Here is a 27410-nt window from a genome sequence, read left to right as displayed (position 1 = left end):
CTGTTCAGTATATTTTGAAGTTCAATTTTTGAATAAAGAGTTGTTTGAAACAGTTTCTGTCGCCAATATATCATTCTTTTGAAAAAGTGAATATCAGCTACTTTATTAACTTTTATATCTGTACTGATATGATTAATATTTTAAAGTTATATTACGTGGGGGGGGGGGTAATAAGGTCTACCATGTGCCCCCACCCCCAGCCCCCAGACTTTTTCATAGGTATCCGTTCATTTTTGAAAAGGACAACCATATAGATGATAATCAGTCATCTTGGTCGTGGTTAATTTCATGCAAATTAACTAAACATACCTATTTTGGAGTAAAAAATTACCATCAGTGTTACAAAATACTATTTAAGAAAACACTGAGAGACTTTCAGAACAGACCAAAACTGTCTGGTACATTAAGATTGACTTTAAACTTAAAAAATATTATTTTCTAATAAATTTTGTGTCATTTTGTTACATTCTCATTAATATTCATGAATATGCAAATTGTTAATTAACATAAAAATGCTGCTTTTTAAAGGCCAATGTCTTAGCTCCATTTTGATACTATTTTTATTGTTTTATCACCAAAACTGACCAAGATATGACTGATTATCATCTATATGGTTGTCCTTTTTAAAAATAAAAGGTTAATTGCCATGGAAACAGTGAAATCATATATAGTTCAAAAATGTTTTTTCATGGGAGGATTTTTTATTTTGAAAGAGTTGGTCTTGCCGAACAAATTGGTGCCTATGAAAAAAAGTCTAGGGAGGTGGTGCATGGTAGATATTATTGACCCCCGTACTATATGTATTTTTTTCAAAAATGGCATTAAACACAGTAAAACTTCTTCTCACCGATATATGACCTTTCTGTGTCGATTAGCGATAAAATCCAACTTACTCACCTTTTTTGTTGATGTCAGTGCCAAAGTAATTAAAATGGTTTAGATAATTGATTGCATAGGGCATTATGTGGCGCAAGATCACGACGAATACTATGTATTGTATTTTCTAGGTCGCAGCTTAGTCTAAAAGCTGGGGCGTTATATGTCTATGTTTGGTGTTGGTCTACTTGCTATTTTACTGTCCTTTATAATCTCATGGAGGAAAGGCACTACGGTGGTTGACAAGATACACGTGACTATGATTATATCATAGGTAGGTTTCTTATACTATTATGTTCGCAAACTGCAGTTTTGTAATACAACATCGCATTGTCATGTGTACCTTTTTGTCAGGTTTACGTATTTTTCATTTGTGTGTTTAATTATCTACAAGAAACAAAAATTTAAGGTCACTTCCTTTCATCAACAAGGTTCCAGTTTCGAAATACAAAACACTAACTTTAACAACTGACCTTCAATTCCCTAAAGTATTTTTGTACGACTGCCTCTAACAGTTCATTGTTTAAGTATGACAAAAGTCAATGTCACACATTTAGGGTTAGCCTGCTCTTAACTAACGCCGATTTCTTTGGAATGAAGCGATTACCGTATTTAATTTTTATTGATAAAGTCTATAAGAAAACCCTCTGGAAGCATATAATAATAGCAGACTCGATTTGATTGACAAAGTATGTTAATGAGAGGTAAGCGAAAATCTATTAAAGAGATATAGAATGGACCCCATGACTCCAAAGGGCCAATAAATATAACAACACTGAATCCAAGTATGGGGAACTTAAAGAACTTAAAGATTGCTGTTGTAATAGTTTATAAAATCTATATGAATGTCTTTTAAAGCATAAAACGCAACCAAGCAAAATATGAGCAGTCGGTTTGATGGAGTATGTTCTTGAAAGTTTATGGGAACTGCAACATCTTTCACGCCTCTTAGCCTCTGTGTAAAATCTTGTATCTCAGAAACATTTATTCATAAGCGATACGTACCCCAAAATGTTGATTGGTGCTGAATAAGTATTACAGCGTGTGAGGAGATTCGTTGGAAGCCTAGAACGCCGCCAAGCAAATTAATAGCAGACTCGATTTATTTGATGTATCATCTGCATGAAGTTTATAGTGATACATGTTAAATTTTCTTTCTGAATTTTAGTGATATATGTTAAATTTTCTTTCTGGATATATGTTAAATTTTCTTTCTGAATTTTAGTGATATCTGTTAAATTTTCTTTCTGAATTTTAGTGATATATGTTCAATTTTCTTTCTGAATTTATTGTGACATATGTGATACATAGATTTACAATATCAATAATATTAGCTGCTTTTTACATTATCTTATTACATTATATACTCAACAACATTTCTAACTCCAAATATGGTTTTTTGTTTTTATCTCTGCCTTAATTTAATGATCAGTTAAGTTACATAAAACATAACTGGTGCTGGTCTCTATGTGGCAAGTAGTGCCATCTGCGGGATGAAACAATTTTGTGGCCAATATTACAATCTTCAACGGGTAGAACATGATCTTATCCTGACATAGGATACTATTCTGCAAGTGTGCGTTAATAGATTATCAGATTTGTATTGAGAAATATTGAAAAATATGTACGAGCTCTGCAGTTGGGATTTTGCACTACATTAGCTGGGTGCAATATTAATTCGCGAAAACAAGAGTGCGTATTTCTCGATGTTGAACATTCAGTATATATCTAGATCTCTCTAATCCCTAATAATTTGAATTTCATCAAATCCATCAGTTCAATGTGTAGTGCTGTGATTTGGAATTGACTATTATGTGACTTTTGATTTAAGTGTTTACCTTATTGTTACCCTTACGGTTGAATGAGTTTACTTTTCTGATTTAATCATATTTTATTGCTCTTTGATATGAAGTTATTACAATTACAATTCAAACATACATAATCAAAGGGCAAAAGGGTCGGACAATAAGTTCTGACAACATTAGAGACACTGTCTTTCCGTTAATCTGTAGATAGAAGAAAGAAACGAACACACAAAAAAAAACATCATATAAACTCGAGCAATAATAAACTACAGATGGCGGATATACGCGTGTTTATAAGAGAAAATAAAGTATTGAAGATAAAAACACTTTTTCACGATGAAAAAAAACAAAACAAAAAAACACACACACAAGAAAAATACAAAGAAAAAAAATTTCGATGTGTCGGCACGAGTCTCCCTGTCTGTCTGCGACTGTCACGAGATGTTTAACGTTTATATAATTTTGAACAATGGTGAATAAATTTAGTCAGATATTAGTAACATGTTCTTTGATCTGTTGTTAATACTATGTAATATTTAAACCATTCTGTATGTTTTATAAACTTTTGCACTTCGTTGAATATCAGTGAATTTTCCTCCATTGTTAAATCTTCTTTATCAAATAATAATGCGTTAGTACTTAGGGGATGATAGGGGCGTGTGGATGTAAATAATTGGTGAGTTTACTTCAGCCTATTATCGTTCTTATGTTTTATTATAATAAAATAATCCATAAAGATTTTGTGCAAATTTCATTCAAATCTGTGACAATTTGGCAAAGATAAAAATAAAAAACCAGGTGTGGAGTTAGAAAAGTTTTTGAGTAAACAAACATGAAAATATAAGTACCATCATTTACTATTTCAGTTGGTGCGGGCTCAGCGGGGTCAGTGCTCGCTTCAAGGTTATCTGAAGATTCTGAGCATGCAGTGCTTGTTCTAGAGGCTGGTGGGGATGATATGGGTGATATGACTTTATCTACCCCACTGTTTTCTGCACTGGCTCAACACTCTAAACATGATTGGGATTTCTATACTGTCAAACAGGACAATATCATGTTAGGTTATAAAGAAGAGGTAAACATTTTTAAAAATAATTTCTAATAATAATAATAATAATAATACTCCATTGCTTTGGTATGAACGGAATTGATACCGACCGAAGTGGATGTATGAATCGCTTTACCAACCTGAACCTATGTTATAGGTGAATACCGAGCCGCGATGCAGTGTGTTATTTATCCACTAAGTATGGAGATTCTTACCGAAAATGAGACTTGGTATCTGATTTACAGCATAGCCGTATACAATACATATGTATTCATTTTTAAAATGGACAAAATGACGAGGAAATTTTGATACAGGTTACAATTCTGTCACACATGGATAATATAGAAGGGCGGTTTAAGGTTGTGACATGCAGGAGTTGAATATTTTCATTTGCTGTAATCAGTTTGATTAATAACAACAAAGTGTGATGATGTGCACGGTGAAACGTTATGATGTGTAACTACTAATACATTTTTTTTTCTTGTACCATGCTTTACCATTACAAAAAGTAATATACTTATGCAAGGCAATGCAACACTAATCGATTAAACTGCAAGTCCGCCCAGTTAGCCCAGTAAATTTATCAAAACACTTCGCAAAGTGATATCTTTCGTTACCCTAGCTTGGCTTGTGTTCTTAGTGATTTGATAGGTAACAATTGTGTTTGAATTCATTGGTCCTCCACTTATCTGCCATGTGACGAAGTTGTTAGTTACATGAGGAGATGTGTAGAATCCATGACATTTGCTAGATTAACTGACCACGCTGCATAATCGTTACAGGTGGAAATATGCAAGTAATCTGCTGAATAATCATCTTTCCTAAAGAGTTACTGAAATCAAACTGAGTGTGTCTATAAAGGCAGGATATTGTCTCTCAATTGCAGTTTTCTTTTTTTAATTTTTCTTGAGTCTAATGCTAACTGGTTGAACTTTGTTTTCGTATTTCCCAGTTGTCGCCCCCTTTAATCGTATTAAATTCAAACCATACCGAGCATTTCCCTACAACAGAAGCATTTATAAAGGAAAAAAGAATATAATTCTAATATGGATAAAATTACTTGTCGTCCGATTAAAGGCACCGTCAGATGTATAATACCACTGTGTTATAAAACACATGTCAAGAAACTACAGTAAATAAAAATCACAATTGATCATTGTTTAAAGTTTCAAGTTTAAAATTGGGGCATCTGAGGTCAAAAGCTATGCCATTAGATAAATCATTGAAAGACTTGGTTAATGATCTACCTGATTTACATAAAACACTGTCAAATGTGTGTCTCTATGAAAATCTGTAGGGCAAAATAGATACTAAGTTTTCCCGGGTAAGAACTTAGTCAATCGCGGGATGCAAGGACCTCAGTGCCCTTTTGTTTAAGATTATGAAGAAAGTTTTAAGATGACTTTAGAAGCTGCTCCATTTTGTCACAACGACAGACGAACATTATAATTGTCTCAACAGAACAGTTCTAACGCAAGAAATTTTCTGCGTTATACAATAACAATTTATATTTATGAATAAGATTTATTTACTACTCAGTTTCATTATGTTTGTTTTACATAATCTAGTTAATACATTTCACAGTAAATTATGTTCAAATGTCTAGTTAATACTGTTTCCACAAATGGTATGTCTAGAGAATCTACTGGCCGAGAGGAAAGTGTCTAGGGGGATCCAGCAATTTGAACGCTATGATATATGTACGTGGAAGTAGGCATGACTTTGACGAATGGGCAGCAGGTGATGTGACGGATGGTCGTATAAAGATGTACTTCCATACAAGTCAGAAGATATTCTCATTGATGATTTAAAAGATTCGTGTAAGTTACTTGTTTAAGTCCATAGTCATGAATAATGTTCATAAGATAACGTACATGCCAAACAATGATATTTCTGTTACTGAAGTTTTGTAGCAATATCAATATCCAGCAGTATACTTTAAAATTCACCAAAATCGTTATCTTGGATTTTATCTCGGCATAAAGTTTTAATTAGTACTTTTTGTTTTATTTCATATCAAAATGTACTTGTCTTGAATAAAAAAAACTCATCTGTATATTTTTAATGAAGTGCAGTTGATTTGTTTACATATGCCTCTAGGGATTTCGCATGAATATAACTATAGAAGTTTGAAATCCACAGGGAATCAAAAACTAAATAAAAAGAAACAAAAGTACATAAAAGTTTTCAAAAATCTGTTTATTTGAATGAAGTATATCGTTGTTTGGGCGGGTGGTTGGGCAGGCAGCGTTAAGAAGATCATAGGTTTGTTTGATCAAGACAAAAGTTTGGGAGAATATTTGGGTCACATGGATCAAGGTCAAAGTCACTGTTACTAAAATAGGAAAACAGTTTCCGCTCAATAAGTTAAATTAGGAATGAAATAGAGTGATGGGACTTGGAGTGTAAATAGCTTACTAAAGACGACATCTAGGATTAAATTTGAGACTGCTGGGGTCAAGGCCACTGATACTAAGAATTTAAAAATGGTTCCTGCTAATTATCTTTAGTCTGGATACACATATTACCATCACATTTCGAGGGCTCAGAGCGAAACTAGTCTATCTGCTTCTATTTCTATATACACTTGGACTAGTTTCGCTCTGAGCCCTCGATTTGGTATATTTGCAGCTTTTATCAAGACAAGATTAGGATTGTATTTGGGGTCACAAATTCAGCCTATTAAAAATGGAAGATGTTTATAATTTGGTAGATAGCCTTTACTGAGACAAAATTTCGTACGTGAACTAAAATCCAAATGAATATCTTCTCAATGTGAAGGTCATTGCATGCAATCATTAGTCATATACAAATCTATTATAACAAAACAAGAGGACCATGATGGTCCTGAATCGCTCACCTCTTCCCACATAACCCAGTTTTGAGTATGAAGTCATTTTTCCTATTATTTGACATAGTGACCTAGTTTTTGAGCTCATGTGACCCAGTTTTGAACTTGACCTAGATATTATCAAGATAAAAATTCTGACCAATTTTCAAGAAGATCCATTGCAAAATATGGTCTCTAGAGAGGTCACAAGGTTTTTCTATTATTTGACCTATTGACCTAGTTTTCGAAGGTACGTGACCCTGTTTTGAATTTTACCTAGATATCATCAAGGTTAACATTCTCACTAATTTTCATGAAGATCTCATGAAAAATATGGCCTTTAGAGAGGTCACAAGGGTTTCTATTATTTGACCTACTGACCTAGTTTCTGAGGGCACGTGACCCACTTTCGAACTTGACCTAGATATCATCAAGGTAAATATTCTGACCAATTTTCATGAAGATCTCATGAAATATATGGCCTTTAGAGAGGTCACAAGGTTTTTCTATTTTTAGACCTACTGACCTAGTTTTTGACTGCACGTGACCCAGTTTCGAACTAGTCCTAGATATCATCAAGATGAACATTCAGATCAACTTTCATACAGATCCCATGAAAAATGTGGCCTCTAGAGAGGTCACAAGGTTTTTCTATTATTTGACCTACTGACCTAGTTTTTGAAGGTACGTGACCCAGTTTCGAACTTGACCTAGATATCATCAAGATGAACATTCAGACCAACTTCCATGAAGATCTTGTGAAATATATGGCCTCTAGAGAGGTCAGAAGGTTTTTCTATTTTTAGACCTACTGACCTAGTTTTTGACGGCACGTGACCCAGTTTCGAACTTGATCTAGATATAATTAAGGTGAACATTCAGACCAATTTTCATGAAGATATTTTGAAATATATGGCCTCTAGAGAGGTCACAAGTTTTTTCTATTTTTAGACCTACTGACCTAGTTTTTGACCGCAGTTGACCCAGTTTCAAACTTGACCTAGATATCATCAAGATGAACATTCAGACCAACTTTCATACAGATCCCATGAAAAGTATGGCCTCTAGAGAGGTCACAAAGTTTTTTTTATTATTTGACTTACTGATCTAGTTTTTTAAGGCACGTGACCCAGTTTCAAACTTGACCTAGATATCATCAAGATGAACATTCTGACCAATTTTTATGGAGATCCATTCACAAGTATGGCCTCTAGAGAGGTCACAAGGTTTTTCTATTTTTAGACCTACTGACCTAGTTTTTGACCGCACATGACCCTGTTTCAAACTTGACCTAGATATCATCAAGATGAACATTCAGACCAACTTTCATACAGATCCCATGAAAGATATGGCCTTTAGAGAGGTCACAAGGTTTTTCTATTATTTGACCTACTGACCTAGTTTTTGACGGCACGTGAGCCACTTTCGAAAATGACCTAGATATCATATAGATGAACATTCAGACCAACTTTCATACAGATCCCATGAAAAATATGGCCTCTAGAGAGGTCACAAGGTTTTTCTATTATTTGATCTACTGACCTAGTTTTTGAGGGCACGTGACCCACTTTCGAACTTGACCTAGATATCATCAAGGTGAACATTCTGACCAATTTTCATGAAGATCTCATGATATATATGGCCTTTAGAGAGGTCACAAGGTTTCTCTATTTTTAGACCTACTGACCTAGTTTTTGACTGCACGTGACCCAGTTTCGAACTAGTCCTAGATATCATCAAGATAAATATTCAGATCAACTTTCATACAGATCCCATGAAAAATGTGGCCTCTAGAGAGGTCACAAGGTTTTTCTATTATTTGACCTACTGACCTAGTTTTTGAAGGCACGTGACCCAGTTTCGAACTTGACCTAGATATCATCAAGATGAACGCTCTGACCAATTTTCATGAAGATCTTTTGAAATATATGGCCTCTAGAGAGGTCACAAGGTTTTTCTATTTTTAGACCTTCTGACCTAGTTTTGGACGCCTTGTGACCCAGTTTCAAACTTGACCTAGATATCATCAAGGTGAACATTCTGACCAATTTTCATGAAGATCTTTTGAAATATATGGCCTCTAGAGAGGTCACAAGGTTTTTCTAATTTTAGACCTACTGACCTATTTTTTGAAGGCACGTGACCCAGTTTCGAACTTGGCCTAGATATCATCAAGATAAACATTCTGACCAACTTTCATAAAGATCCCATGAAAAATGTGACCTCTAGAGTGGTCACAAGCAAAAAGTTTACGGACGGACGGACGCACGCACGCACGGACGACGGATTACGGACACCGCGCGATCACAAAAGCTCACCTTGTCACTTTGTGACAGGTGAGCTAAAAATCAGAGCATATTGTTTACCGAATGGACTGATCTAACACTAGATACAAAAATACGGTTAACACCTGCTTACTTTAGCTTGCACAGAATTGTGAGACATTGTGTTGTAAACGTCATTGTGTCCTAAGAATAATGATATACATTAGGTGTCCTCCGGATATTGTTTCAATTACGTCAAAGACGGGCATGTAAGTAGAAACCAATGACAATTCGTATTTCCACACATTAAAAATTCACATACCATGTGAGGTGTCCCACATAGAAAAGAGGCAAGTTTCTTTTCCTTATTCACCATGACCACTCTGTCATGGATGACCCGCTTTATTTTAAATAATATTTCATTATATAATACAGGGTATCACAACTCCGGAGGACCTTTACCAGTGTCTGCTAATAAAGTGACATCTTTGTCGGATACACTGTCTAAAGCAGGGGAAGAGATATCAAACTGTTGATTGCAATGGCGCAGAAATGAAAGGTTAGTGGAAAACAATTTTTATTTTTACTTTAGCTCTATGTCACATTTATCATTTATCTTGTTATGTTGCATCTTCGTTAACCTATGTTGTCTGAAAGCTTTTTGCAACATTTCTAGGTATCGCAAAAATCTGTACCATGAAATCAGTCATTTTCCTGTAGGGTTTCTTTTCGTTGATTTCACGAAACAACATTCCAGCTAATTAATGAAATATCCAGTTATTTCAGTTTTAGAAGTTGAACTATTCATATCCTAACGAGATAACAATTTTGGTCAAAACCACGAACTTTAATGTCCTAGAAATAGAGGATTTTTCAGTATGTGTGTCTCGAGATTTTGTTTCAATGTTATTTATGTTATTAATATAGAACAAGACTTAACGAGTTGAATTGCAAGATACTGCAACTGTAAATTAATAGCGTCATGCTATCAAATGAATTCTTGTGATAAGATTAACCCAGATATTTTGATTCTGAACATCTGACATCAGCTCGAATGTTTAATGTCAGGAAGATATGTTTAGCTACTTATTAAAGCCAATTAAACTATTTTTCAACAGCAGAGTCTACATTATATATATTCATGAGTTAGTATTATCAGCCCGTGCTTCTTCCGTTCTTGCACTCGATGTTTTTATTACTTTTAGTAGAACATAACAATTTATTCAATTGCATATATCTGCTTAAGCCTGTGCTAGGAGAAGTAAGAGGTGTTACGCATTAGATAACTTTTCGTGAACAAGCTAAATCTGAGGCTTCTATTATTTGGCTTTATGGAAGCGGTCGTCTTGTCGTTTGAGTGTCGGCCGGTCAACCCGGAAGTCGTGGGTTTTGTTTCGTGTTGTTTTTTTTTTGTGTGGGGGGGAGGGGGGGGGGGGTTAAAGCCGTTTTTCAACAGTTTTTCAGTCATGTAACGGCGGGCAGTTAACCTAACCAGTTTACCTGGATTCTGTACCAGTACAAACCTGTTCTCCGCAAGTAACTGCCAACTTCCTCACATGAATTATCAGAGGTGGAGGACGAATGATTTCAGACACAATGTCTTTTATCAAATCGTCACGGAGAACATACGCCGCGCCCGAGGATCGAACACGCGACCCCGCGATCCGTAGACCAACGCTCTCCCTACTGAGCTAAGCGGGCGGGCTCTCATGGGTTTGAGCCACATATGGCAACATTACTTGTTTTCGAGGAAGCGGACGCTAGAGTGATTGCTAGAATGATTGAAATATGCTCCGAGATTGCATCACAGTGGAGCTAAAATAAATTAAAATATAAAAGAATAAGTATTATTTTGCTTACTTGCAATGCTCCAATATATCTTGTAGATTTTGTTTTCAGCTGCTAGAAAATGTACTACTCATGGACCTCAATAGCTTAAATCAATCCGTTATTTAAATATCAATATTTATTGAAAAGTTTGAGTGACATAAATTACATCATATATACCCAATTAACGTTATTGATTTGAAAACATTTTGCAAATTATAGGTATTTGTCCAATCCAAGGTACTGTTACAGCCAACGGCCTTCGTGCAAGTACGTCAAGGAGTTTTCTATGGCCAGTAATGGACAGGAAGAATCTACATATTTCTATCCATTCTCACGTTCAAAAGGTAAATGTATATATGTTTTTGATAATACATATGCATGTTTTTACTCCATATCAGTACTATCGGTCTGTCTGTCTGTCAGTCTACATCATCTTGCAATATAATTTTCGGTCGGTATTATCATCTGTCAAACAAAAGTTCTACACTACTTTATGTCAGTGTATGGTGTCTGCCAGAATTATCTATTTGGAAGAGTAGAAACTACACAACTCCTTGTCAGTCCAAAACAGTCAGGTATGTAATTAACAGGATTTATCATCAGACAACAGAAAGAGAGTAGAATCTAGACATCTTTTTGCCCGTCTATAATATACATGTGTTGCTAAAATAGAATCTGCAAAACTATGGCGGTCCATACCAACCACGTATATATAATAATACAGTATCACGATATATGAGAAATGTCTTACAAAGATGAATCTTTGTCAGTCGTCCATATAGTATATACAGTAATGTCTTGCGACAAGAAAAAGTATTGAAAACGTAGAATCTACATAACTCTATTTCGGTCCACAACATACAGTTTTATGATTATGCAGATATATCACGTGACATGAGAACATGCTTATCATAGCAGACTGCCTGCAACACAAATCTTACATCGATGTATATAATTATGCCGTTATATCGTGTGATATGGAAAATGTCTAGACAAAGTAGAATTTACATAACACAACGTCAGTCCAAAACATCTAGGTATATACTCATACAATAATGCCACATGTAATGAGAACAGAACAGCCTCCCAAAGAAGAATCAATACATCTCTATGTCAGTTCAACGACTGAATCTCCAGGTATATAGTTATACAGATATATCACGTGACATGCGAAATGTCGTGCCAAAGTAGAATATGTCAACCCACAACATCCAGCTATACGATTATACGGTATTACTACGTGGCTTGAGAAAATCTTGCAATAGTAAATACTACACAATTTTGTCCGTCCACAACTTCCAGGCATAAAACTATATTGTAATATCATGTGCCCGGGGAAAAGAATTGAATCAGCACACATCTGTACATGACTTGCCATTTTCTCAAAACATATTGTGGCAGTAAAACATCAAAATATTCTAAACAATTTGTTTTCAAAATTTACTCCTCGAAATGATCTGTCGAACATTTTGTTAATTCAGGTCCTTGTTGAAAACAAAAAGAGCAACGGGTGTGTCTGTGATAAAAGATAACCGGACACTGAGAGTGAAAGCACGAAAGGAGGTCATACTATCAGCTGGTTCAGTGATGTCCCCACAGATTTTAATGTTATCAGGAATAGGTCCAAAGGCTCATTTAGATGACGTTGGGGTTAGTAATTAGTGATATTACATTCTCTCTCTTAGAAAATTGCAATGTTTAGTAAATAGATAAAGAAAACTAAAAATGATACTTTCACATTAAAGGGAATTCCTATAGTTTTTAATGCGCATCTTTCTGCGCAGCCGACACTTTCTATGGAAAACTGAACTGAAGTCAACATTTGTTGAAACATGTTACAGACAATCTTAAATATGAGGAATCTTGAATGAAATAACATTTTTGATAAGTTATATCAGTAATCAAATGTTGATACTGGTTTATGTTGTATTGACAAGTATCATGCCTGACAGGTATCTTGCTATTTTTGTCGTTGTGTTTTTACATCGCATTTTAGTATAAAGACAGTGTTGTTCATATAATGTAAGATAATTGACTTAGTACTGATAAGACAATATCACCTATCAGATTATTTAGTATGCAATTATAGAAAGAATTAAGAATTTTTTTAAAACTTTTTTAAAATTTTAGCAGACATACATGTAATCAATTTGGGCAGGTTCGCGCCATTTCCGTCCGAACAGGTGTTTGTATTCTAGCGGTCTTAACATAAAATTTAGCCTGGTGACCATATATTTTAGCCATTTTTATGCTCACAATACAATTATATACACAAGAAAAAAAGGAAAAAATTCTATGAAAGAGTTTTTTCAAAATTTAAAAGAATATTCTCCACTATCGGTATTTTTCATTGAAAAAAGTTCAAAAAAGTAAATATGAAACAATTTTTTTTTCATTTGTACCCATCATTGTAAGGATAGAGTATTACAAATATGACTATGATATCAAGTAAGTATATGATAAAATCTGTAATAAGAAAAAACCGTATTGTGCTGCCTGGATGTATATTTGGTTGGTATTTATAAAAAAGCAGAAAATTATGAAAATGTTCAAAAATCGCTGGCAGTTTCAGCAACAGTGGGTGTGTTCAAAGCAATTTTTCACAAAAACAAGCCTGGTGACCTATTATTTTTATTTGTTCATTGTTTTCAGCACACATTTTCCTATCATATATATGAATTAAAAAAAATTCTATGAAAGGAAAAAAAATTATCGGAATTCTCTTTAATTACCAATTCTAATATGACGACCTTTGGCACCATACATCCGCGAAGAAACAGTTCTATCACATTTGAACTTAGTTTTACAATAAAAGACGTATTAGAATTGAAATAATTTATAGCAAAACCGTGTTTTAACACTATTTATACATTCAGGCGGTTAGACGTCGTACGAAATAATTCACTCGGGCTACGCCCTCGTGAAATTATTACGCTCGACGTATAACCGCCCATCGTATATAAATAGTAATAAAAAACATTTTTGCTATAATTTATTTCTTAAATATCAGAACTCTAGTATAATAATTATATTACTGTAGGGTAATAAAATCTGCAAAAAAGGTTTCTCTTTCATTTTTTATAATTTTGTGCAATATTTTTAGTTTTAGATATTGATTAAAAATGTTTGCTGTCATATGCATGTGTAAATGCTTGTATTCTTTTAATTCCCTGTACTCTGATTCACTGTGAGAAAATAAACAGTCGAGTAAAATATCTAATATGAGGCTGCAAGTTCACAAGTTTAGTAGAACATGGCCTGTTTTTTGTAAATCAGGCTTTATATTGGCCAGAGCATGTAATCATGTTGAGAAATGCAACTGACGTAATACATAAATATTATATTAACAAATTAACTCCTTCGGTAGATATATTTATCGTTGCTGTGAGTTAAGGAAATTACTGTCATACTTCGGATGTGGTTTTCGGTGTCATTGTGTAATTGTTAAAAGTATAAATTTTAATGAAAGAGGTTTTGACCTAACTATTTTAAGACGCATATCGTGTATGGTGTTCAGCCTTTTTTTCGGTTGCAAGGTATGCTTTCCTTTTTTATTTTCCTAACAGATTTCAGATACCACGACAGACAGTTATCTAATCAAATAGGTCTGAATTGCTCTGATATTATCTCTTGTCCTTTTTCGTCTGTCCTTTATCGGTGATCTGTTTGCTTTAAAACTACCGTTTACACAAAAGTGTTGTTTTACTTTTTTCCTTTACCTTTAGACTGCTGGCGGCAATTGATTCTGCCTTTGCGACCAGTGCAGACCAAGATCAGCCTTCTCGTCCGTGCAGGCTGATCGTGGTCTGCACTGGTCGCTATTCGGTCTGTAAAGTTTTAGTGAAAACCCCTTCGAATAGTAAATGTTACTGCCCAAATTGATTGATGGACCAATCCATAGACTAAAGGCAGTCGTCATAGAATAGCAATGCATTTAACAAACGATATGCCTCCACATTCATTGTTGGCGTGTGCTGTATAGATGTACTTGTGAGCTATTGTAAAGGAATTAAGTTTACAAGCGTTACCCGTACCTTTGAAAAATGATCATAAGCCCAAATGCATACTGTCAGGAGACCCTGACTAAAACACATTCTAATTATATTGGACTTTGCGCCGCAACCTAATATTTCCTTTGAGGTAAATAAATGTATTTAAAAGGATAACAATAAAATTATTAGAGATAATTGTGTTTTTAAAATTGTAATAACTTTAACGATTATTTATAATATATGCACATTATTTAGTTATGCAACTTACATTTTCATAAGTATACAACATAAATTTGTTTATCAACAACAAATAGTTTCAAGTCGGTGACTTACTATGGTCCGTAGTGTTGTTGTCTATATGTTTCTGTGTATATGTCCAATATGTACACATTCATACATGCTATAGTAGAGATTTTTGAGAGAATTTGTTTAAGGTCCTGTAGGCCTTTTGTTCTTGTACATGGATAAAAAAGGTATATTTACATTGATACAGATCAAGATAGTGGCCGACTTGCCAGTGGGGAAGAATTTACAAGATCACCTGTACGCTAGTATTTCATGTAATACTAACACAACAGACCTTATTGCAACCTCAGCGGTTATTGGTCCTTCCAGCCTTTTCAACTATCTATGGAATGGCGAAGGTAAGCTCGTTCCTCTATAAAACGGTAAACGTAAGCTGGAGTTAATGGAATAGTAAATGTAAACTCGAAGCTGTGAAATGGTAATCGTAAGCCCGAGCCTGTTAACTAGATAGCATAGGATCGAGCCTGTGAAATGATAAATAAAAGCTCAAGTTTAAAAAAGAAACATGTTTAGTAAAGCTCGTATTGATGAAATGATAGTGGTAAGCGCGAGTCTATATAATGGCAAAAATGATTTTAAGGCTAAGGAAATGGTCGAGTCTATGGAACAAGAAAAGTTGGAGTCTTAGGGGTACTAGGGGTTTGCTAAAATCGAATGAGTGGTTGTTTTATGATGAAATGATGACATGGTTGCCAAGAGATAGTACAAACCTTAAGGACCGCATTTTTGTCTTTTATCTAATAAGCAAAATACCATTCTTGAAGTATTTATATATTTTTGGTGAGGAAATGCGAGGGATCTTTGGTTCTACCGGGTGCTTGGTAATGAAGCCCACCTGAGATAAAGTTTCGATTCATTTTAATTGCACATGAGCCACATAATTAGATAACACACGTTTATGTTTAAAAAGCAAACAGCATGTACATAAAAGAAATTAAAATCAATGAGTCTACAAGACATACTTGGAAAACACTGGTCAGTAACATGTTTCAGTATTGTTTTAAGGATGGCTAAGAAACACTGCAGCCCTTACTGACCTCACATTTTTTCAACTTGATGAAGAAATGAAAAGAACGAGACCAGGTCGACCAGATATCCAGCTACATTTTCTTCCAGTATTAGTAGAGAATAGCGGTTATGAAGTAAAACATGTATTTCGATATAAAGACGAGGTATACACATAAATCCGTGAATTATTGTTTCTATCAAGATTTGTTTCTGTGACGAGTTCCATTATTCCATTTACAATTTCTTTTATAGTGATACCTTTTACATCGTAAATCCATGTATTTTTCCGCTTCCGTTCACAATTTGCAAATAATTATTTCATGATTTGAATTACTGCTCTTTTTACGAAATAACATTCGCGCGAGTTTTAATTGTTCTATACAATCTGACTAAAGTGCTTGATCTTCTAAACGAAGATCTGAGAACGACCCATTCACATTCGTCTTCTGTATATTTTGGATTTCCATTATTGCTATTTTTATGTTATCCAATCAGACGACTTGTTCGATTGTCAAAGAGTAAGAAAAATATGCAGTTATTCCAGGACTCGAACCCGGGACCCCTCGCTTACAAAGCAAGTGGCCTACCGACTGAGCTAACCGGCTATTTGATACATTACGACATAAGAATTGTAAATATCAAAAGTCAATGCTACAGGTAGATTTGCAAGATGTTGTAAGCTAGGCTCTGATTGGCTAGTGAAAGGGCCGTCAGAACGAGGCAATGAATAGGTGGTTTTCAGATCCTATGCGTAGCGTAATAGGAGATGTACTTTAGTCAGATTGTTGTTCTATAGTATTTAATGTCAAGATAGGAAAGTGGACAGAAACGTGCAACTGAACAGAAAAAATGTACATTCTTGCAGGTATGGGATTATTTAAATCGTTTAAAAATTGAAAAGAAGGGAAAGCTAGGATTTTCTGTTTTTGTCAGTGATCTACATCCAAAGAGCCGAGGAATAGTGCGACTTAATAAAACTAATCCGCATGGACACCCTGAAATTATAGCAAATTACTTATACCATCCAGATGATCTTAAAATGATCATTAAAGGTAAAACCATCCTTTCGATAATATTAAAAATTGCTTTAAGGCAGAGACTGTTACATACATATATCATATTAAAATTCATCATGATGGCTGTTATGCTTCACTCTTAATACCATACTTATAACTCTATTGTCTTTTTACGTTATTTATTTGATGTTTGTTTGTTTGTTTGTTTGTTTTTTGTTTGTTTTTGTTTTCACATTGTGCCTGTATTTTTCGTAAAAAACTTTTCCAATATGTTCAGAACTTAAAATAACAGAAGTTGTTGTGTTTTATAATATATTACGCCTCCTTGAAGGTCTATGCATTACACATTTTTGTAATTTGTTCACAATTTGTTTGTTATAGTTCTGATACTTTATATTATAGTAAAATTTTCATTTTCATTTCTGCTTTCATATTCAGTACGCAAAGAAAGTAATTATATAAAGTGTACCTAGGATTGTAACGTTTCCATAAGTGATTCTATCCTTAAAAATATGGTAGACATGTAATTATCGTTTTCAAAATTAAAAAATCCATTTTCAAACAAAAGAAGTTTAATGTTCGAAATATCATATATTTAAAAGAGGTGTTTAGCAATAAAATCTGTGAAAAGGTCCTTTTAGAAATATAGATTGCAACCAAGAAATATAATAGCAGACTCGGTTTAACTGAGTCTATTAATGAGAGGTTATGAAATGTGCAACATCCTTCACATCTCTAGCACTAGCTTAAGCGGATTTCATGTAAGCATTTTCAAACCCAGAAACCTCTTTAGACTATTCTAAACATTTTGGTACATACCATCTGGTGCATTTTGAAAATAATTATAAGCTTAATAAATTTCACACTGGGGAGGTAGAAAACCGCTAAACATGAACCTTAAACCATTTTATGACATATTTTGTTTAAGCTTTTTTAAAGACTAAATGATTAACTTCATGATCATTTACAACAGTTTTGTGTCCATTTTCCATACGTTTTAAAAGACTGCCACAGCAGAGTAAACCTAGTCCGAGGTTGCGAAACTGAGTGTTTAGTCCAGACTGAGAAAGCAGACTTTGTTTAGGTGCCGAACTAAAAAATTAGCTTAGAATTAGCCTGTCCGATGCCGGAGTTGTTAGAAAGTCTTATGTAGACTACACAGTAAATAACTTAGCAGGTACTTTTGAAATGACAATTATTATTTGCCTGTGGTGTGGTCAGTCTACTGCAGGACTTAGTTGCTCAAACTTTTATCTAATGGTTTAAGCTATCCGCTAAAAATTATACAAAATGCATTATAGAGCCTGAATGAAATTACATTAAACATGTAAATTGACTGTGGTATGCTATTCTATTTCGAAGGCATTAGGGAAACGCTTCCGCTTGCTAAACACAAAAGCAATGAAAGGTATAGGAGTGGACACAGAAGATCGGAGCCGTAATTTTCCACGGTGTAGTCAGTTTGAATATCTTTCCGACGATTATCTTGAATGTGCTATAAGGCTTTAAGCAACTACGATTTATCACACAGTATTTACCCTAAGGGGTACCAAATATTTAAAGATTCTATAGTTCTCACTCAGTTTTATTAACGTTTCGGCCATAAGGCCTTTATCAAAATGACAAATTCCGAGAATTCTTCTACATCATGGCGTCTCATAATATAACAACATTTGAAATACAAAACCGGAACTGACGTAACGTTATTAAACGTCAACGTCAAATCCCGCTAAAAATCGATACACATTTATGATGCACAAAGATATATGATATATCTATGGTATATAAACTTTCATTGTCCTACCAACGCATTGATTAGGATATATTTTTATCTCCCATGATAGCATTGGGACTTCACTAGCTTGATATGTTTCTGCACATTAAGTCTTTTATTTTTTAATCATAACTTCATTAGGCCAGAAGACAGTCTTTGTGCATCATAAATGTGTATCGATTTTTAGCGGGATTTGACGTTGACGTTTAATAACGTTACGTCAGTTCCGGTTTTGTATTTCAAATGTTGTTTTATTATGAGACGCCATGATGTAGAAGAATTCTCGGAATTTGTCATTTTGATAAAGGCCTTATGGCCGAATACGATTTATCATCCAACTTCAACTTGCAATATGGGAAAAGTTGACGATCCTGATACAGTTGTTGATCCACAACTCAGGTAGGTTACTTTTTACCAGTTCATAAAACGTTACATATCAACTTTAAGATATCCAATGAGCATCATTCACTAAAATAGTTTATTTTTGGAATATAATGTGGAAAAAGAATGTAAGTTGACAAAATTTATAAACGAACTAATTAAGTCTGCATACAGCTATATTCACATTGCATATCTTTTACAAAAGGTATTTGTTAAAAAGCTTCCAATTTTGTTATTGAATATACACAATTAAATCGTGCTGAGCTATACATGTATTAGGTGTGTGCTTTTTTATTTCAACCCAACACACAGTACTATTTATAAACATAAACATGTTAATTTCGTGTTTACATATATAGTAACAGTGCTACTGTTTATATTTTCACATATGTGCTTTGAGTAATGCGAATCGTATTTCATACATTTTATCCATTTACTTTTCAAGGGTAAAAGGAATACAAAGATTGCGAGTTGCAGACGCCTCTGTGATGCCAAGTGTTACTTCCGGTAACACGAACGCTCCAACCATCATGATTGCGGAGAAAGCAGCCGACCTTATAAGAGGGGTTGATACCGTGAAGCATTATAAGATGAAATTAAACAATTTAAATTAAGCGGATGTTTAACTTTGATAAAACTGGTACTATATTATAAGAGAATGTCAAACTGTTTTGTGAAAAAATAATTTTCCAGAATATCTTTATACCGTAAACTCATTCAGTTTCGTAGGCACGAAATTTTATGGTTTTAATCAAAAGGACTATAACATTCTTGAATTTCAAATTGAATTTTGATCACCAAATGAGTGGAAATTCTACTTGTTTGTTTGGAATTTAATTCCGCGGCTGGATTCATCTACAAACTCCTCTGCAGTAAGACTTCGCACGAAAATAAATGTTTCAAAGTCAATATATTTAAATGTTCATGGTGAATATTGCCATTCTGTGTCATTATTACTGTTGTTTCATCATAACAGAGCAGTTAACAAGGATTTACTTATAGACAGATGGTTTTCATATTGTTTTATATGGGTAAAGTGTCTGTTTCTAGAGGTTCCAGAGGTAAACTAAAAATTTTGAAATCAGATACTGTTTTTTTATTCCTAGCAAAATCTAGGTTAATGCGCTACATAAAATAGTTCCATTCATAAACAACGCGGGGGAATCATCCATGTTTAAGAAATAGACAAACCCATGGTTACATCAAACTCACACTGAGGTAATGCTAGCTTATCAACGAGTAGTCCAGCCAAAGGTTACATAATAGGCTGCAGTTTAGATTATGTAAGTTAATTCTTGATTCATATGAGGTCAAGGTCTCAGAGTTCTAGTTAGATCTAAGGTCATCTAGGATAACCTCCTGTTTTAGCAGATCAGTACAAATAGATTTTTATATGGATGAACCAAACATAACAGTTCTATGTTGATATGTTGATATATAATGTATATACTATCTTGTAGGCGGACTGGTTAGCCACTCGTGAATTAAGCGAAATGGCTTCCTAGATAGTTACGTTTAGGCTTGCTGATGTTGGTGTTTACTTTGTTACTTGAAGTAATTTAATAGAACAATTATTATTTGTTTATAAGTGTATTATTAATATCGCGATACATATATGTAAATGCGATATTCAAGATTTTGCGGAGGTCTGGATAATTAGTTATTTGGCTGTCTTTGTTACTTTCTTGAGATAAATTGTATCATCTGAAAGGTTAAATAACAGAAGTGTATTTATACAAATAACATGTATTTGTTAACAGGAGAACTTAAATGTAGTTATTTCATTTTCTGTTTTATCAGAACTGTTAGCAAGGCATAAAGTCATTGGAATATAACTAGGAAAACGTCTGCCAAAACCCGCCTCCACCAGTCTTTGCTTTCATGTAACCTACAACAGTGGGTTAACCTGTGCTCTACAAATAATCGAACTTTATTACCAGAATGCAATGCATGGGATAAAAGTAACATAGAGCATTATCGTATGTAACAGTTTATAGTCGTAGCGAACATTGTCTCGCACAAGGATTGACCTTACAGACTGTTCGATGATTCATTATTGAATGAACAAACCAGATATTGCCCACAAATCAAATTAAGGTAGTTCTGCACGTTTGATAAACCGGAAGTTATAGCGTAACGTCATTTATCCGGAAAACGTAGAATAAAGCCTGGATTCGGCGTACGGAAATGAAAATCATTTTATGAAGTAATTGCAACCTGTAAGTAATTTTTTACAATGGCACTAATACGATTTTTCTAAAGTTAAACTGTGATATTTAAACATCTTACACGTTAAATAAGTCAAACTAATGTCTTAAAATTAGTTCGAAACGTGGGGTTCACTCTAATCAGGGTCAAATATCTCTAAAACAAGCACACGGACTTATACATTTTATTTTACCATATTATAGAAAATACATTTATTTACAACTGTGAGAACTTTCATTAAAATCTACATTGTAGAACAATTTCTTTTCCCGAAAAAGATATGAAAGTTGTGATTTTCCCATAGACTCCCATTATGAAAAATGCCGTTAGATCCAAATTTTTCAAATCAGTCTAGCAAAAAATTAAGCACACCACACTATCTTTTTAATTTGCTAATTTTCCAAATATATAATTAGGTTTTGAAAAATCAGGATTTAATCAAATTCTACGTTGTAGAAAAATATTCGACTCAAACGTGCAGAACTACCTTAAGTCATTACGTTATACATTTTTTAATAAACTGTAAATGGCTTACTTAAATACTTTAGTCTTGTTCTGAAAATTCGGAAATTATTGACTTTTCTTGCCTTCAAATGATAAAATGCTAAGATATATGTAAACAAACAAAATGGTTATTATGTGATATAATATAACTTGTTGTTAATATTATGTATATGCGTTTTGTATATCTAAGCACAGTTAAGAACTGATATATTCCATAAAACAAAGTGAATCATGCAGATATTCGACCAACTGTGAGAGGTGTTGTCGAGCAAAATGTCTTGTGATTGCAAGGCATGAAATGTCGTACAAATGGAGGTTATCCATGTCAAATATACATTATTTACCAGTGGATTCCTTGAAATCAGACACTTTACACAGCCAACACTTACATTAACTTTATATTCATCAATTATTACAAAATCTACCTCAGTCAAAATAACAGAATACGGATGTGTTTACTAAGACTCTTCAAGAGACTCTCCCAAGCGTGCACCCTCCTCTTGTTTAGGTAAGCAACCATACAATTACAAATCACTGGTGCAATATAATAACAGTTCAGCTCGCATTTTATTAGCAACAAAGGTGCATAAAGCACCAAAACAAATAATTCGCTGAATACAGCTAATGTAGGGAAGGGGCTTACGGTTCTCATTTACCACAATGAACGAATTGATCATTCACCAAAAGATACGGGTATAGAAAAATGTTATGTAAAGATCAAGATGAGTACACCATGCAAGGCATTACTTTCTACTAGAACAAATACTTATAAAATATGAAAATGAAGTAGATCTTCCATAGTCTTTACTATTTACTATACATGTGACAATAAAAAGATTTACAATTGTCAGTTGTGTTCTCATCTGCGATATAGACCTCCTTTTGTCGAATCGCCGTAAACAAACACTAGTATTCATTCTATCGGTGTTTCTCATTTCTCACCTAACCCGTTGAAAGATCATTGTTCCATCTCTTAACAGGTGTTATGTACATGTCATTACACATTATGCTTCACTTGATTGTGTTTTTTTTTTTTTTTTTTTTTTTTTTTTTTAATTTCTTTTGAATATTGATGACTAATTGGTTGATAGTTTCGCGACATCATGTTTGTCAACAAGTTATTTATATTCAACGGTTTTCCATAAGGTTCTAACACAAATGATAAACTTGGTGTTAACATTATTTTAAAGTCTGTTCTTTTCTCTGGGTTCTCTAGAATCTTCTTTTTGTTCTTTGTGATACATAAACGTGCTAAAATCTTCCATGATGTTTTAAGTAGGAAGCTGTTTGAGGTCAGGTAGAACCTAAGCAAGATCTTACTGAAAAACGTTCATGTATTTCTTAATAACAAAATATAACCAGTTTGGGCATTTAACTTTTCACTGATTTACATTAACATTGTGGATTTAAAAAAAAAATCTTTATACTGACTGTGTGTAAATTAGACCTGGATAGGATTCTGACTATTTTTGTAAATTAGAATTGGACTTATCGGCTAGAAGACATTTTCAAGGTATTTGAATTGTTACTTTTTAAAATAAACTTTGTTATTTTTAATAGTTGCTGGTTTTTTTTTTCTTCTTTTCTTCTTTTTGCTGTTACTTCTAGTATTTTAAGTAACAAGCAGTTACCTTTAGACTTAACACAGGGAATACAAATTAAATATATATTAATATATTTCAAGATTTTGTTTGTCTGACGATTTCTTTGAATCAACAACATGCGAGTCATATCGTAGGGATTTTCAGCCTAAGTCTTCTTAATAAAAGCTGCAACTCAATATGCTTGCCCTGACTCCTTGACGCCCAGCTCGTATATATAAGCTGGATCTATCCTCAACTCGTACATGTTATCGTCTATTGCATTTGACTATCATAAAGTTATAACAAATATGCGTAGTCTATACTACGTCTCGATCTCGACTTGTGTCGTGGTGACATCCAACAATGTTTAAGACGAAAAATCCACACAGAGGGTTCAGAATACCTCCAGGTACTGAATTTCTTTCAATGTTAAAAAAGATCAAACAGTCGAGCTAAAACTTGTAATTTTGTACACTCTAAAAGATCAAACAGTCGAGCTAAAACTTGTAATTTTGTACACTCTAGAAATTTCATTATACTCTAAATTGTTGTACTTTCATGCGTAAGCATAAAATGTGCGTTTCTCCCACATGTCTCATTATGAAAGGTTCCTTTACAGTAATAATCGAGAACACGTCCCTATATTTTTTTGCCCGAAAGTTTTGATATATTCTATGGAACTAAAATTAAACCGATGAAAAATGTTTGATCCCCACATGCAGAACACTAAATACTAAACACAATCATATACTGCTCAAAAGTTAATGTTTTATACTCTTGCGCGAAATCTTTGTTTTCGTCGATTTTGGGCATGCATAAATGAGGTTTTCTCAAGGAGAGTCTCATGAGCTTGCTGTGTTGGTGAATAAAATATCCTACATTCTAAAAAAACATATATTGTCAGGAAATTTTGTCTCAAAAATTCTATATTCCAAAAACATTGATTTGTCTTTGAACTAAATCATTGTTTTGAGTTCAGATGCGAAGGAATTACGTCACGACATTGTTTGCCTCCATAGCGGCATTCACTAAATACTTGCATGTTCTGTGTGGGTTTCTTTTGCTAGCTTGCTGCTGGAACGTTTTACACTATCATGATATTATAATAATGTCAGTCAATACATAGCTATAGTTGTCTATTTACTGGCAGTATGTACTACTGACTTTAGATAATAGTTTGCTCTGTATCTGACGTAATAACTGTGATATAAAAACAGTGATTATGAAACATTATTTGTTTAACTGGAAAATTAATCGGGTCGTGTAAGAATTTGTGATAGTTTGGGTATTTTGGGTTTTAAAAATATTTTCAAACATCGCCATTTTTTTGTTTATAAAATATAATGATGCAACACAGCACATACAGTTTCGCTGAGCTTAAATGCCAAAATATAAGAGGCTGGAGACTGATACCACTTGACTATTTGAAGGAAAAAATAAATTTTCTGCACTGACAAAGTTTATTTCGTGAAATAACATTGCAGACTGCTTCGGACTGTTTTAATGTACGAGCCCATGGAGGTCCCTCACGCTTCTACAGATCTTTGTTGCGTTAAACTTTAAATAATTATTCAGTAATGGTACGGTTTAATCGTAAATGTTCTTTCTCCACACAGCTAGTTTTGGGGTTGTTTACACAAAATAATACGACAGTTAAAGAAATCAAAATGAAAGCTTAGTTGATTCTAATAGAGAATGGAAGTTCCGTTCAGTTTTCACGAAATGTTGTCTGCGAAATAGTTGTATTTCATATGTAAATTTATTTTTTCTAAAGAATGAAATTTAACACATTGACTGGAGCGGTTTTATGCCCGAGTGACAGCTGCGTGTTATATAATGAAGTATGTAACTCTAAATTTCGTAATAAGTTTCTCTAAATTATTCTACGATAACACGTGTATATATAAGGGCGACTAGGGGTTCGACCATATACTTCCCAACAGACAATAACAAAGTTATAAGAGCCGCGCCATGAGAAAACCAACATAGTGGGTTTGCGACCAGCATGGATCCAGACCAGCCTGCGCATTCGCGCAGTCTGGTCAGGATCCATGCTGTTCGCTTTTAAAGGTGGATAATCAGATTTTGGCCATGTAACGGATTTGTTCGAAACTTTAGCATCTGATCATTTACACTCATTTATGTTCACTTAACACTTAATACAAATTAGATTTTCATTTTCCTATCCTGGTTGCCCAATCAAGATAGAGTTATTTTATCTTAAGTATAAATTTGATAAACATACTTTGCCTAAGGAAATGTATAAATATTAGACATATTGTAATATATTTGTAAAAAAATGCATTAAAAATTATGTGTTTAGATGGAATTCATTAGAAACGCAAGTTTGAAAAATTATTATTACCTCCCTTTGCCAATCTTGGTTGCGCAACCAAGATAGATTGGAAATAAATGAATTCAGAAGCTACACACAGCTTTTAAACCTGCATTTTGGTTCAGATTGTTCAATAGTTGATATGTCTATCAAATGCAAATGTAAAACTAGACATTGTATCGAAATAAAAAGAAATACCCAGCTTTTTATATACTTTCATATTAAAGGGGAGTAATTACAAAATTTTATAAAAATAATAAAATATACATTTCAAATAGGAATCTAACTCTATGTAATCGGTCTTTTTGTTCCTTAAATAATTCTCTACCAGAATATACAAAAAGTAAAAAATGTCATTAAATGTTGTTTAAATGTGATTGACCACCTTTAAAGCCTATTTGAATTGGAGAAACTGTTAGCGAACAGCATGGATCCTGACCAGACTGCGCGGATGCGCAGGCTGGTCAGGATCCATGCTGGTCGCAAACCCACTATGTTGGTTTTCTCATGGCACGGCTCATATATCGCTTGATCGCTAGTCATATTGTCAACCACTCGATGCTAAACGTTTTGTGCGACATGTTCTAACATATTTTTTCATCATTGTTTGAAAAGGAATGCGGTTCTACATACTTGTGTATTTAGCAGTTATCTACCACCACCACATTCAGCTATTTTTGGTGTTGTTCGTAAGTGAAAGATTCTCAAGTAAGTCGACATTTGTACTATTGTGGCGAAACTTCGGGACTTAGAGTTCGAAATTTAGATTAACATAAGTGGAAATTTCAAGACTGTTAAAAAACGATTAATGAAAGTTGAAATTCCAAGTAAGTGGCTCTAACGTCTCTCGAAATTTTGATTTAAGTCAAAATTTCGACTAAGTAAGTCGATATTTTGTGTCACTGATTACAAAAAGACGCAGTTATCGTTCTCTTCCACTGGAATACAAATTAGTTTTAAAAGTTTCGTTTGTCTATCTAGATTTCTCAGCAAAGGTAGATAGAATAAAACTTAAATTAACGCTGTTACAAAATATATTTGCAAATGAGATTTATTTCAGTAGTCTAATCACTGTCAAGTTGAAAATTTGTTGAAATCAAAAGACAACATTTTTAGTGTTGATTTAAAAACATTTTCCTTTATGACAGAAAATTGTAAAAAAGATAATAAAATTCATTAACAAATATAGTTAAAATTATTGAAAATTCCCGAATCTAAAACACATAAGCGTATCTTCTCTCAAACAGTGAATGTACATGTTCGTCTCTAGTTTGCAAACAGTTAGAAGAATTTGATTTTGACCTTTTGAGAGTTCAGTTTTATAGACTCGCCTGCCGATTGGGGAAATCAGCATGATTTACCTTGCCTTCTTTAGGTAAGAATAACTATCGCAGTGAATAACACTACCTAAATAACGAACCATTCCATTATTAAAAGTACAAAAACATCGCGGACCTCGAAATCGGACTATAATGATATGTTTTCAATAAGCTAAACCATAAACCTGTCTGACTGTTTAGCGCTCCCCAAAAATTAATAACATCTAGCTACAGTCCTGTATCTAAGTTAATTGTGTTTGTGAAAACACCGATATATGATATCTTTTGCGTTTACGTTCAAGTAAACAGTAGGACTTTACAGTGTTAAGGC

The 27410-nt window shown here is 33.8% G+C and overlaps 1 pseudogene; it reads left to right on the top strand.

The window, feature by feature from the left end:
* The window catches only part of LOC123546177 (alcohol dehydrogenase [acceptor]-like), a 32714-nt pseudogene extending 9820 nt beyond the window's left edge, over nucleotides 1-22894 (top strand).
* Nucleotides 22895-27410: the final 4516 nt, after the last annotated feature.

This window comes from Mercenaria mercenaria, chromosome 9 (assembly GCF_021730395.1).
Source record: "Mercenaria mercenaria strain notata chromosome 9, MADL_Memer_1, whole genome shotgun sequence".
Classification (NCBI taxonomy): domain Eukaryota; kingdom Metazoa; phylum Mollusca; class Bivalvia; order Venerida; family Veneridae; genus Mercenaria; species Mercenaria mercenaria.
This window is presented reverse-complemented; position numbering and strand designations above follow the sequence as displayed.